Raw genomic sequence first — 14,008 nt, 5'->3', positions numbered from 1 at the left:
GCGGGAGGGGGCGGAGGTGCAGGCTCCGGGTGCACGGCCGCGGCCTCTGGGTCCCGGGCCGGCCCCGCTGGACCCCGCGCGGCACGGGCGGCCCCTCCCTCCGGGCGGGGCAGGGCTGCTGCAGCCGATGAGCGCCGGCGGCCCCGCGAGGCCAATGAATGCCCCAGCCCTCGGACGCCCAGCGAGCAGGGGGGAGCCGGCTTCCGAGAGCGCGGGCGGCGCCGGCGGGGGGCGGCGAGGAACCCCTGCCAAGCGCCCCCGCCTCCGGTCCCCCGGCCGCGCCCGCAAGTTTCTCTTCCCAGAACCCGGCTCCGCTGGGACTCTCCGCGGCACGGCTCTCGTTTCTGCTTTCTGCAAGGCGAGCAGCCCGGCGGGTGAGGGGAGGCTCAGGGGCGCCCCTCCCCCCGCCGCCCTTCCCGGAGACCCCGCGGCCGGCAGCCGGAGGCTGGGACGCTTCCCTTCTCTGCGGGGTCCCAGGCCGCCTCCTCGCCCGGCTCTGCTGGCGCCCGGGTGTGCGCGGTGCGGCTGCCCGGCTCCCCGCCTTCGTTCCCCGAGCCCCGTGGGCTGCGCCCCCTTCCGCGGGTGCTAGACGCGCGGGACAGAGGAGGGGGTGTACGGGAGCGGATCCCGCAGAGACCTGGGGACCCGCAGAGCCACGCCTCACCCCCGCCGGGGAAGCCCAGCGCTAGGAGGCCCTGCAGCAGGAGAAGGACGGGGAGGAATGGGAGGGTGGGGGGGACTTCCCCGCGAGCGGCGAGGTGCGTGCGAGTCCAGCTGCTCTGTCTGCAGCAGGGCAGCGATGGGGCCCCCTGCGTTTTAGATAAAATAAATAATGAGCAGAATTGGCGAGCAGGAGATACAAACTAAAACACTGAAATCCTGTATGCGTCCTCGCCAGCTGCGCTAACAAAATACCACGGACTCCGCGCCGGAAACAACAGACATTTATTTTTGGAGGCTGGAAATCCAAGATCCAGGGACCGGCAACGTTGGTTTTCCTGCCATTTCAGACCCCTGGGTTGGCAGGTGGCTGCCCCGGGCTGTCCTCACCTGGTCTTTCCTCTGTACCCGGCGCCCCTGCTGCCTCTGGGCACCCACATCTCGTCTAACCGTAAGGACACAGTCAGGCCACCCTCACGCCCTGGTTTTGCCTCCGTCGCCTCTGGAAAGGTCCTGCCTGTAAGAGCAGTCACAGGCTGAGGTCCTGGGGATTAGGACTTCAACACAGAAGTTGGGGGGTGTGGGGTGAGCCCCGCGCGGCCCGTGGTGAATCGCGTGTGTAGGAAAGACCGGCACTTCTCCTTCCCAGCGTGTCCTTTACTCTCCAGCTACTACCGCGCTCCCAGCGCCCTGACGCCCCTGGATGTGCTGGTTCCCCACCACCACCACCACCAAAGCATTATTTGGGACACCAGCTGAGGGTCCCGCAGCTCAGGTGGACCCTGACACTCACTGGAGTTACCACAGACCCCACAGGGTAAGGGCTCAGTCCCTCTGACTCACCTGCCCCACTTCAGATGCCAATCACAAGTAGTAGGTCCCCTGGTTACCCACAACTTCTGCCAGATTGGCTACAGATTGTAGGGTCCCCGAGCCCCTCTCCTCCCATTCACTTGTACACTAGAACAGCTCACAGAACCCAGAGACAAGGTTACCAGTTTATTATGTAGCGAAGGATATACCAAAGGATAGGATAAACAGCAGATAGAGATACATCAGGTGGGGTCCGGGAGGGTCATGAGCACAAGAGCGTCTGTTCCCATGGAGCTAGGGGGTGCCACCCTCCAGCATGGAGATGGTACCAACCTCCAAGCTCCAAACCCCAAACTTTGGGCAGTTTTATGGGGGCTTATCACGTGGGCACGATGGGCTAATAACTCAGTCTCTGGTCCCTCTTTCCTCCCCGGGTGATGGGAGATGGGGCTGAAATTTCCAAGCGTCAGATCACGGGCTGGTCTCTTAGCCTCAGTCCAGGAGCTCTCCCAGAGTCACCTCATTACAACAAAGACACTCCCATCACCTAGGAAATTCCAAGAGATTTAGGAGCTCTGTGCCAGGACCCAGGGGCTAAGACGAATGTATGTATTTTCTTCTATGATTTCACACACGGTCACTCACACACACACACACACACACACACACACCTGGTCTCTGGCCACCGGATCCCTTGCAGCAGAATCATATACAACTGAGGTACTGCACATTACTGGTACCCCACGCAGTCAGTAGTAATCATTCCAGTCCATCGTCCTATTGCATGAACACGTCTCTCAGGGTGAGGCCACTCAGCTTTGCAGGCTTCTCCTCGATCTTGTCAGGGTGCAAAAGCAGGAGTGGTCTCAGCACACGTATGGCTTCACCCTTTTGGACGTCAGGTATAATCGAGCTGAGATGACAGTATCATCTCTTGCTCTGAGCCTCTTTGGAGGTATTCATGGAATATTGGATTGCCTTATGACATAACTCATTTATTCATTACTTTCCCCAGAGCACTATTCTTCCTTTTCTCCATTTGTACCCAAACTCCCTGGCCTTCGGAAGGTACCTGGGGTTCTGCCGCTGTGCTGGTCTAGATCGCGGGCAGGAGCGCCAGTCCGGCAAGTGCTTGCCCTCAGCCCACTGCCGCCCGCAGAGGGTAAGTCAGGTTACGGGGCTGCAGCTGTGGAGCCAGGGGGCTATGCTTACCGCCAGCCAAAGAGCACTGCTTTTTTTTTTTTTTTAAGATTTTATTTATTTATTCGACAGAGATAGAGACAGCCAGCGAGAGAGGTAACACAAGCAGGGGGAGTGGGAGAGGAAGAAGCAGGCTCATACCAGAGGAGCCTGATGTGGGGCTCGATCCCATAACGCCAGGATCACGCCCTGAGCCGAAGGCAGATGCTTAACCACTGTGCCACCCAGGCGCCCCAAAGAGCACTGCTTTTACTGTAATACCAATTTTGCCAGATGGGGTGACGGCACATCCCACCCCGTCAGGCCGGTAGGAATTCTAACACAAGGTTTAAAATACAATTGTAGTGACTTGTTCAGGACCCCTTGCTGAATCAGACACTGGTCATAGGACCAGTGCTTCAGGTAGGAGATAAAGCAGGTGAGGTGAGGAGGAGACACTGACATCCTCCCCACGCCCTCTTCCCCAGATCCTCCAGAAAAGCAGAGCGGACGCTCCTTTACCCACTCGTGTTCACGGTGAGTGTGAGGGTGTAAGCCAGCCCTTCCAGCCTTTATAACCTCCCCCCCCGCCCCATTTTAGACACCAATGTTTTAATCGCCTCTTCCAATTCTCTGCCAAACTAGTCTCTGAGGAGGATATCTCTCTGCCCATCGTTGGACATTACGGGCTGTAAACGGCGGTCCTTGGTCTGAAAACATGTTGGTTGGCTGTGCCCTCTTCTCTGTTCTGGTTATTTCATGGCGCTCTGAGCATTTACGCCCACTTCTGGGTCAGCAAAGCCCGGTCCAGAGTCGGCGTTTCTTCCTGTCGGGACCCATCTGCAGCCCCCAGGATGACCAGTGTCACTGTGACACGCCTGAATGTTCAGGACCTTCCCACCAGGGAATCTGTCACGTGGCCAGCTGCTGCTTCTGTGTCTGGCTGGCAGATGAAAGAGCCCCTACTGGCATTTCGCGCCGTAGAGGCCACAAGAGGAATGTGTCGATTCGGCCCATCAGTGCCCCCACGTGTACTCACGTCGTGGACCCGGGTGTCCGCGTTAGGTGAGCACGTGGGGACATCCGCTTGTTGATTCCAGTCACCTTCCAAACCTCAAAGGGGGTTCTTCTGATGGGCTTCAACACGCCCTACTTTCCTTAATGCACCCTGCAAATTCCCACAGTGATTTCCACGGGACCGTGCCTCATTTGGGGACCTCTTTGGCAGGCCCGGCTGCCGCTGTCCTCCTGCCTGTGAGTCAGTAAAAAACAAAACATAAAGGCTTTTGCCCCTTTTCAGTTCTTCCTTCACAGCTGGAAAAACAGCTCGCAGTTCAGCCCACCGGACTGGCCTGCTTGTACCTTCCTTGATCAGAGTGGTGGCCTTCCGAACAGGATGTGGTTGCCTCCGGAATGGCCATCCACAGACAGCAGGCGGCTCTTTGCTGGTCGGTGGGGAGCTGCTGACGGGGCACTGTCCGAAGGACAACAGAAGCCAGCAGCTCCTCTTGTAGTTCCAGAGTCAGCCCCGGGAAAGAGGCTCCGTGCTCAGAGGTGTCTCTTAGCATTTCCCAGGCAGCACGGTCCTGTATGAACCATTTTCATTTCAGCAGGGCACACTTTTGGACACTGCCGTCCCTATGAGAGTGTTTCTCTGACATTACCCAAGACAACACGGGCATAATGGGTGCCAAGATCATTTTAAGTCCTTCCCTCACCAGGGTAACTTCAGTTGACGTCGGGGAGCAAGGTTTAATAAATAATCCCTCAAATGGAAGATTCTCCAGTCCAAAGTCCCAGTGGTCATCGCTGGGGGGCGCTCACAGGCTTTTGCCCGTTTACACTCCACAAAGGCCAGAGCACAGAGAATCTGTCTCTCCCTGCGCTCCAGCCCCTCCACACTGCGTTGGCTCTGCAAGCGTACAGAGCTTGATGCCTTCTGCTTTACGATATTAGTTAGAGGAAACATTCCCCAGTCAGGTGCAACACCCATCCCCAAAATACATTCTGGCCTAAGAGACTCAGCCATCTCATGTAACACCTGTTCTAACAGACCGGTTCTCGTACTTTTACCTTAATTCCATCAACGCTTACATTCCCGACTGCTAACCTCCATTTAGGACTTAACCCACTAGGACTCTTAACCCATTAGGACAAAACCCACAGGTTTTGGTTTAACAATACAAAGTAGGGGACGTGTTTCTTAGTATGACATAATACCCATTTGCATAAAACATTAGGTAAAGGAGACCCAACCTCCTTACATCCCGCCTGTCCGAACATTCCAACTGGTACAGTCTTACTAACGCTTACATTTTTACCTCCGATCTAATTGTAGCCCCATTCAGGACTTTGCCAGTGGGTTTTGGTGGCCCAGGGTTCCTACATCGAGGAGTCCCGGGAACTTCTCTTCTCCACCCTGATCACTCATGCAAAAGGCCTTGGATCAGAGAAGATTCTGGGAAGATGGTGGAGGAAGAAGCACTGGGAGTTGTCCCCCCACCTGGACAAAGGCACTAACAGAATCTGAAGTGACCATTTTGGAACTCCAGAGTCCTGTGGAAGGCTTACAACTTCCAGGGGAGGCTCTGGAGGGTAAGTTGCCATCATCCAGCTCTCTGCGCGGTAGCAGTCTCCGGCCCCCAGCCCCACACAGGCAGCCACGCGGTAGGTAGCTCGTGGGAACTCCGGTGGACAAAAGGACCCTGTCCTCCAAGTGTCAGGAATCTCAGCACAGAGGTGCACAGAGGGGGGCAGCCACTGCTGTCCCCCACCCACAGTGACTCTCCTGCTAAGGTGACTTCCAGGGGATTTGAAGGGCAAGTGCCTTACTTCCCCCTTCATTGTTGACTTTTCCGCTTTTAGGAACTAGACGTTAAAAACTAGAACATTCAAAACCATTGCATATAATGGAGACAGAGAACAGAGCAGCACAGTGGTTACCGGGGGCTGGGCTGGGGGGGACCCGGGAGATGTTGTTCAAGGCCACAAAGTGGTAGCTAAGTCAGTCCTGGAGATCTAATATCCAAGACAGCGTTATAGGCAACGGTCTTGTCCTACAAACTTCAAAACTGCCAGATGACGAGACCTTAGGTGTTCTCACCACGTCAGGAAATGATACTGACGTGGCGTGTTGGTGGTGTTCGCTGGCACCACAGTGGTAGTCGTCGCTGTGTATAAACGTGTCAGGTCAACACGCTGCACACCTTCAGCTTACACAGTGTTATGTGTCCATTACACGTCAGCCAAAGAAAACACCAGCCCCCACCCCCACGCCCGAACAACCACAACGCAACAGAACAGTTGAGCGCACGGGGGATGAGAAAGCGACCGCACGTGTCCAAGGAAGGGCTCAGACAAGACTGGGAAGGCAGCAAGTGTACCCCACAGGCTGCTCCCAGGCACAGACCGCCCACGACCTTCGCAAAAGCAAAAACAATCAACAGGCACAATAACAAAGGGGGAGGGCGAATCTGGCGTCCAGAGCCAGGGCATTATTAGACTCAAATGTCGAGGCTGCCACCAAAAACTCACCCGGCCGGCTGGCTGGCTCCATCGTTGGTGGAGCAGGCGACTTTTTTTTTTTAAGATTTTATTTGTTTGTTTGTTTGTGTATTTATTGAGCACGCGGTGGGGAGGGGCAGAGGGAGAGGAAGAATCTCAAGCCCACTCTGCGCTGAGTGCGGAGCCCCACGTGGGGTTTGATCTCAGGACCCTGAGATGACTCTTGATCTTGAGGATATGAATTCAAGCCTGACAGCGGGTGTAGAGATTACTTAAAAAACAAAACAAAGAAACAAACAAAAACCAACAAAAACAGCAGGGGTGCCTGGGTGGGTCAGTGCGTTAAGCATCCGACTCTTGATTTGGGCTCAGGTCAAGGTCTGGGTGTTGTGAGATCCAGCCCTGCGTGGAGCGTCCCGCTCAGTGGGGAGTCCGCTCGCCCGCCCTCTCCCTCTGCCCCTCCTCCCCCCCATAATAAACAAATAAATCTTTTTTAAAAAAGGCATAGGGGGAAACAGGAAAGTAAGGCCCTTTTACTCAAAGGGTAAAAAAACAAATCAAGAGAAACTGTACCTGAAAGGAACTAATGGCAGACAAATACTCTTAAGATTGTATTTCTATGAAGTACTTAGTGTCATCGAAACCACAGGGACAGAGAGTAGATGGTGGGTGCCAGGGGCAAAGGGACAGGGCGTGGGGAGTCAGTATTTAATAGGGACACAGTCTGGGTTTGAGAAGCTGAAGAGGATCTGGGGGCGATGGGGTTGACGGCTGCACGACAGAGAGAATGTCGTCAGTACCACCCAACGGCTGAGACGGCAAAGCTCACGTCTGTGTATTTCCACCACAGTGACAAAAAAGATTGATGTGGAAAACAAACAAAAATAGCCAGGCAACCAGACAGATCACACTGCACGGTTCCACGAATATTTTGTAAGCGCGAACTAATCGATGGTGCTAAAAAGCTGATCGGCAGTTGCCTGGGCAGGGTTGGGGGAGGCAAAGGGCACGAGGTTAACGTGGGGGGCCACGAATACCACGATGGTGACAATGGTTTTAGGAGTGCATGTGTGTGTCAGAATGTATCAGATCGTATACTTTAAATACGTGTTGCTTATTCGGTCATATCACAATAACACTTTTTTTTTTAAAGATTTTATTTATTTATTCGACAGAGATAGAGACAGCCAGCGAGAGAGGGAACACAAGCAGGGGGAGTGGGAGAGGAAGAAGCAGGCTCATAGCAGAGAAGCCTGATGTGGGGCTCGATCCCATAACACCGGGATCACGCCCTGAGCCGAAGGCAGACGCTTAACAGCTGTGCCACCCAGGCGCCCACAATAACACTTTTTTGGAAAAGCTTTTTTTTTTTCTTTTCTTTCTTTCTGTCTTTTTCTTTCTTTTTTTGTTTTCTTTTTTTACAAAAAAGAAGCGGTTTGGGTTCCCAGGGAGGGGTTGAGCCAAGGGAACCCCGGCCCCGTTGTTCTCTGTGGCCTGACTGATCTGCCCAACCACTGCCCCAGATGATTGCTGGTCAGGCTTCTCGTGCGATCTCTGCCCTCTGGATTCTACAATTTCTCCAAGGCAGAGTAAACAGAGAAGACTCTTTTGAGACCCTTTCATGCTGGGGTGCAATCAGATCAGAGGCTGCTTCCCGCTGCCCGGCCTCCCACCATGCTGTAGTAAACCCTTGGTTCCCTTTCCATCAATTCAGCATTTATTTCCCCCACTTAAAGGAAACCATCTAAACATTTCCTCCCCGTTGGGATGTGTCCTGCCCCTCCACTCTCCCCGCTCTTTCTCCCCTTTGTTTCATTTCTATCAATATTCACTTTACTCACCTTATTCCTTAATAACTGTTTAAATTTTCCATCCTGCTAAGACCAGGCTCTTGACTCTCTCCTCCGACTTTCCTCATTTTCTCATTAATTAATCTCATTAAATTTTTTTAAAAATTTCATGTATTTTCTACATCCAACATGGGCTCAAGTTCACAACCCCAAGATCAAGAGTCTCGTGCGTTACTGACTGAGCCAGCCAGGCGCCCCACGTTTTTATTTTTACTAAGACCCATGAGAGGAAATAGAGACAGCAAATGCAATAAGATTTCCCAAACTGCCCTTCGATTTTGCAGTAGGTTATATGGGGTTCCCATGCAAAAGGGGATCCCTTAACCACAGCCTTTACCGTGACCTGGGAAACAAGTGTATTCAGAGGGTGAATGTCCATCCCAAAGCCAGTCCCACACGGCTTACATACAGAGCATATAAGCTGCTTCATCTGGGGTGCTCCACTTGGCATTTATAGGGGGAAACCGAGAGCCCACCTTCTTGGGGGAAACGAACCTTACAGTGGCTCTTATCCCATCTGCCAGGCTGGCTATCCCCTCCCCCGCCCCCTGTGTGTCTGGATCATGGCAGCCATCTGTGATTGTTTAATAGAGAGCCATGGGTCCTGACTCACCCAAACATGTTCTTCCACTCTGTAGTCTTCACAACCAAAGACAGGCCCCGCATGAGTCACTCTCACAATCGTGTCAGGAAGGGCTCCTCAGGAAGCTGATGATAGTGACCTATGAAATGAAACAGCTCCTTCACCCTGGCCCCTGGTTTCAGTGGCTTCTTGGTTTTGCCTTTCCCCTACATTGACTACCTCCTTGGTGAGCAGAGGTCTGAGAGGTGCTTTCTGTTGTCGCTGGATAACTTTTCCCTTGGGGAGTGGCTTCTAGGCAAGTGGCCGAAGCTTAGACGCACCCAAATCTGAGCTTGGTCCAGCAGCAAGCTCTGACCCAGCCTCCTCTCTTAATTGCATTTTAACTATTACAGATAATGAAGGGATTGACTATTTTGCCTTTTTCTTACTAGTTTGCATTTCCGTATGCCTCCAGTGAGCCAGCCCTCAGGGAGCTGGGTCCATCTCTACGTTCCACTGGTAACTCTTCCTTGGAGTGACCGAGTGCAGGACGGCTGCTGCCCCATACCACCGGCGACCACGTGGCCACCAGGAATCAGAGGCTCCTCGTCACCCAGCTTTTTCCCCTTTCTCTCCCCACACCACATTTCTGTGAGTCAGGGTCATTCTAGCAAATCCCACTTCCCCGACACTAACTGTAACGAAAACCTCGTGTCCCTGGCACCCCAATTTACAAGGGTTTTAGGAGCTTTGTGCCAGCAACTGAGGGCAGATAGAGATATATAGATACACACATTCACATTTTTTCCTATTATTTCACACGTTTGCCATCAGATTGGCAGAAAGTTAAAAGTCTGATGATGCTGAGTCGTAGCCAGGTGTGAGCCAGGTGAAACTCATGAGCTGCTCTCAGCAGTGTTTCATGGCTGCCCCACTATGGGGTCAAATCTTCACACAGAATTTGGTTCAGATATGAAGACTGATGAGGCCACTCACACTAAGAGATTATGACGAGATTGATTACTGACATAATGAGGCTTTCTATGGGGAGCAGGGCCAGTCCCCAAGCAGGTCTGAAATGGCTTGAGAGAGCAAAGAGGGGCTCTCATTATGGCGGGCGGGGGGGGAGGCTGGACTGAGGGCCGCTCCACACTGGCCAGGGGTTCCTTGGTTTAAATTTCCCTCGAGTGCCAGAGAGAGCACCAGGGCCTTCTTATCGGCTTGCCCAGATGTGGGGCACAAGAGGAAAAGGAGGCGAGTGGCTTTAAAGCTGTCAATCATCAAACATCAAAAATGGAGTCAGACTCCTTATTACAGAGTGTAAATTAATACCTACACTTTGCAAACCAGTTTGGCCATATTTAATAAAGCTAAAGAGCATAATCTCTGTGGTGGATAAAAGATGGCTGCAAATTCTGTTACTGCTCCCACTGAGAGGTGGACTCAAATCCTCTCCCCTGCAGCCTGGGCTGGCCCCAGTGACTTGATCCGTAGAATGCCATAGAAGTGATGGTCCTCGAGGCTGAGCTTCTCAACCTCCAAGGCTGAGTCTTGAGAAGCCTTACTTACAGCTTCTGCCCAGGCCCCTTGGACCCTTGTGCCGGGGGAGGCAGCCGCCAGGTGGAAGTCAGGGATAGCCATACTGTGAGGACATCTATGCCGGCCACAGGCAGGGGCCATGTGGTGAGGGAAATGCCGACTGGACCCAGTTGATCCAATGCCCCAGCCATCCAGCCCAGGCACCAGATCTGGGAGCCAAGAAGACTTCCAATGACCCCAGCCCCAGCCACTGTTTATGTGCAATTGCACGAGAGCCCAGCAGCGAGAATCCCCAGCAGAACCCAGCCCACCCTCAAAACTGCGAAATAGAAAACCAAATAATTGTTTGAAGCCTTCTAAGTGGCAGGACGGTCATTATGCAGCAGAACAACAGAACACCTCCCCCCACTGATTCCACTTCTAGATGGATAACGGCTCCCACCCACGTGTCCGTGGAGGTCTGTGTACAACGATGTGCATTAGGACGTTGTTTATAACATTGAAAAAGTGCCAAAAGACTAAGTCCTTCACTGATAGAAGAGTAGAGGTTAGTCGGGGCATAAACATTGGATGAAAAAACATACAGCTATTAGCAAACTACATCCAAACGCATCTTTGGGGATAAATCTCAGAAACATTCTGGAAAACAGCTGCCTGGAGTCCTGTTTTTTAAAGATGTTTTTATTTTTAAGTAATCTCTATATCCAGTGTGGGGCTCCAACTCACAACCCGAGATGAAGAGTCACACACGCCACGGACTGAGGCAGCCAGGCGCCCCACGGAGTCCTTAAAAAAGAAAAATCAATGTCCTGAAAGACACATAAAAAGACAAGCAGGCTATTTTGTACTATTTTTTTTAGGTAGGCTCTACACCCAACATAGGGCTCCAACCCATGACTGTAAGATCAAGACTTGCACACTCTATAAACTGAGCCAGCCAGGTACCCCAACATGCGGACTATTGTATTTTTTATCTTTTAGAAGGTTTATGTATTTATTTGAGAGAGAGAGAGCGAGAGAGCAAGAACGTGAGCAGGGGAAGGGGCAGAGGGAGAGAGAGAGAGAAGTGGACTCCCCCTGAGCGTGGAGCCCACCAGGGAGGGGGGGCTCTATCTCATGACCCATCGTGACCTGAGCCGAAATCAAGAGTCAGGTGCTTCACCGACTGAGCCACCCAGGAGCCCCAATGGACTATTTTAGATTAAAGGAGACTTAAGAGAAATGACAGCAAAATGCAATACGTGGTCCTCGATTTCATCCTGGATCAAAGGAAACATTGTCTAGAAAGGGCCTTCCCGGGAACACTGGAACATGGGCTGTAGGTTAGGTAAGGTTATTGTATCTACGTTATCGCCGCTCAGTTTGTCACGTGTGATGATGGTACACAATTTACACGATCACAGAGAATATCTGTGCCCTCGGGAGAAGGTGGCCGAGGTAGTCAGTGGTTTAGCAAGATGTGTGCGGGTCCATGCCGTGTGAGGGAGAGAGCAGGCGTACGTGGCAAAATGTTCACAGTCGTGAGCCTGCATTAGGGCAGTCATGACATTATTCCTGCAACTTGTCTAGAGGTTTGAGATTTTTCAGAACCGTTGATTCCACCGAGACATACAACATGCACGAATCTCAGAAACATTACGCCTCGTCAAAGACGTCAGGCGCAGAAGACCGCACTGTCCCTGATTGCATTTAGAGAACATTCTGGAAAAGACAAAGTGATTGCGATGGAAAGCAGATCAGTGGTCGGCGGGCACGAGGTATGGGAGGGAGACTGACTGCAGGGGGCCCGGGGCACCCCGTGACTGCGGGAGGCGTTACACCACTGCATGTAGTTAACAACTCATCAAATGAAACACTAAACTTGGTGAGTTGTATTCTATAAAAATTATTCCTGGGGCGCCTGGGTGGCTCAGTTGGTTGAGTGTCCGACTCTTGATTTCAGCTCAGGTCATGATCTCTGGGTTGTGAGATGGAACCCCGTGTCGGGCTCTGGGCTCAGTGGGGAATCTGCTTGGGATTCTCTCTCTCCCTCTCCTGCTGCCCCTCCCTTCCCTGCTCACAGGCTCGTTCTCTCTCTCTCAAAAATAAATAAAATAAAATAAAATAATATAAAATAAAAATTATTCCTAGTAGTGGGTGTGTCTCCAAAAAACAGATGTTCCAGTCTGAATTTCAAGTCCCTGAGCATGTGTTAAGGTTATTTGGAAATAGAAATTTTGCAGTTGTAAGTTAAAGATCTCACGATGAGACCGTCCTGGGTTTAGGACGGGCTCTACATCAATGAGTAGTGTCCTTATAAGAGAAAGGAGAGAGAGAGATCTGAGACTCGGGGTCACAAAGAAGACCCAGAAGGGGAGGCCATGTGAAGAGGCAGGGAGAGGCTGGAGCAGTGCTCTTTCTAGCCAAGGAGCGTGGGGATCTCTGGCAGGAGCAGAGAGGCGTGGAATAGATTTCGTCCTCGGAGCCTCTAGAAGGAACCGACCCTGCCTCCACTTTGGTTTTGGACTTTTGGCCTCTGGAACCACGAGACAATAAATTGTTGTTGCTTCAACCACCCAGTTTCTAGTAATTCATTACAGCAACCTTAGGAAACAGATACCTACTTCCACAAAGCTGAGTTTTTTATTTTTTGTGGGGTTTTTGGATGGGAAGAAACTAGGAAACATCAGGTTAAATGGAAAAAGTGAGCTGCAGAACAACACACTCAGTGTGAACTATTTTATATAGAGGTTTAAAAGGCTCTAAACAATACTACTTATTGTTCGTAGACTTTGTCTATGTCGTAAAAGCCTGCAGGCCCCTCGGTCTGGACCTGCGCCATTCCCACGGGGTTGCTTGTATGGCAGGGGGTGTCTGCTGGCCTCTCGATGCCAGCGTCCACTGCCCACGGCTCTGTGAGGTCTGCGAAGTCTTCCCCAGGGAGGAGACCTTAGAGCCAAGACTTGGCATAGCAGGGGCCCAGCAGGCTGTGGAGAAGGTGGGGGAGAGCATTCTAGGGTGAGCATGGGTCTGGAGGCTGCAGGAAGCGGGCCTGTCCGAGGGCTGGCTGGAGAACCTGTAAGGGCTGGGTTGTCTTTCCCTCCCTTCCCTGTCTCTGTCCCAGCCTCCCTAGGGCCTCCCTGGGGCCACTCTGCCCCTCCTATCCATTTTCCTTCTGGAATCAGTAGGGAGGCTGGGGGAGGGGAGCTGAGGGGCAGGGAAGGGGCTGGGCAGCTGGAGGCCAGAATTCCTGGGTCCAGAGAAGGCAGGCCACTGATTCAAACGTCCAAAGAGTGACTGGGGCTGGGAGCCCTGCAAGCTGGGCTGAGGGGCCTCCCGAACGGGCACAGGCAGATTGCTGGGCCTCCCTGAGCTGGTTTCTGGTCTGTGAATGGTATGACCTCACAGAGTGGCTGTGAGGAGGAGATACACTGGAACATGGGTGGTGAGTCACTTCTGTGGCCTTGCTATGGCCCTGCTGAGGGCTACCAGCAGGACTTGAGCCTTACTAAAGCCCCACAACCCTATAAGCTAGCAGTTGTTATCACCCCCATTTTACAGACAGAGAAAGTGAGGGCTACAGAGGTTAACCAGCTAAATGACCCAGGCATGCAGAGCTAACACATGGCCAAACTGTGATTTGGCCTGAAGCCACTGATGCCAGTGTCCACGAGCCAAGCTCCTTTGCTGTATTGCTTTATTGGTTTGTTTCTGGTTTATCCGTCTCTGCCCGCTCCCAGCTCCTGGGTGGAGCTTGGAATCTCCTGGGAGGAAGGCCTTGACCACTTCATCAGCAGGTGAGTCCAGCTCCCTGCCTGGCAGAGGGAGGGTTCAGGGAATGTGTGCTAAGTATGGATGTGGGTGGGCTCAGGGTGACCCTGGTGTTTGGAGGGGTCAGGTGGTGGCACCAAGGAGAGACTGA

Source organism: Ursus arctos, unplaced genomic scaffold, assembly GCF_023065955.2.
Source record: "Ursus arctos isolate Adak ecotype North America unplaced genomic scaffold, UrsArc2.0 scaffold_2, whole genome shotgun sequence".
Taxonomy (NCBI): domain Eukaryota; kingdom Metazoa; phylum Chordata; class Mammalia; order Carnivora; family Ursidae; genus Ursus; species Ursus arctos.
Note: the sequence above shows the minus strand (reverse complement) of the source record.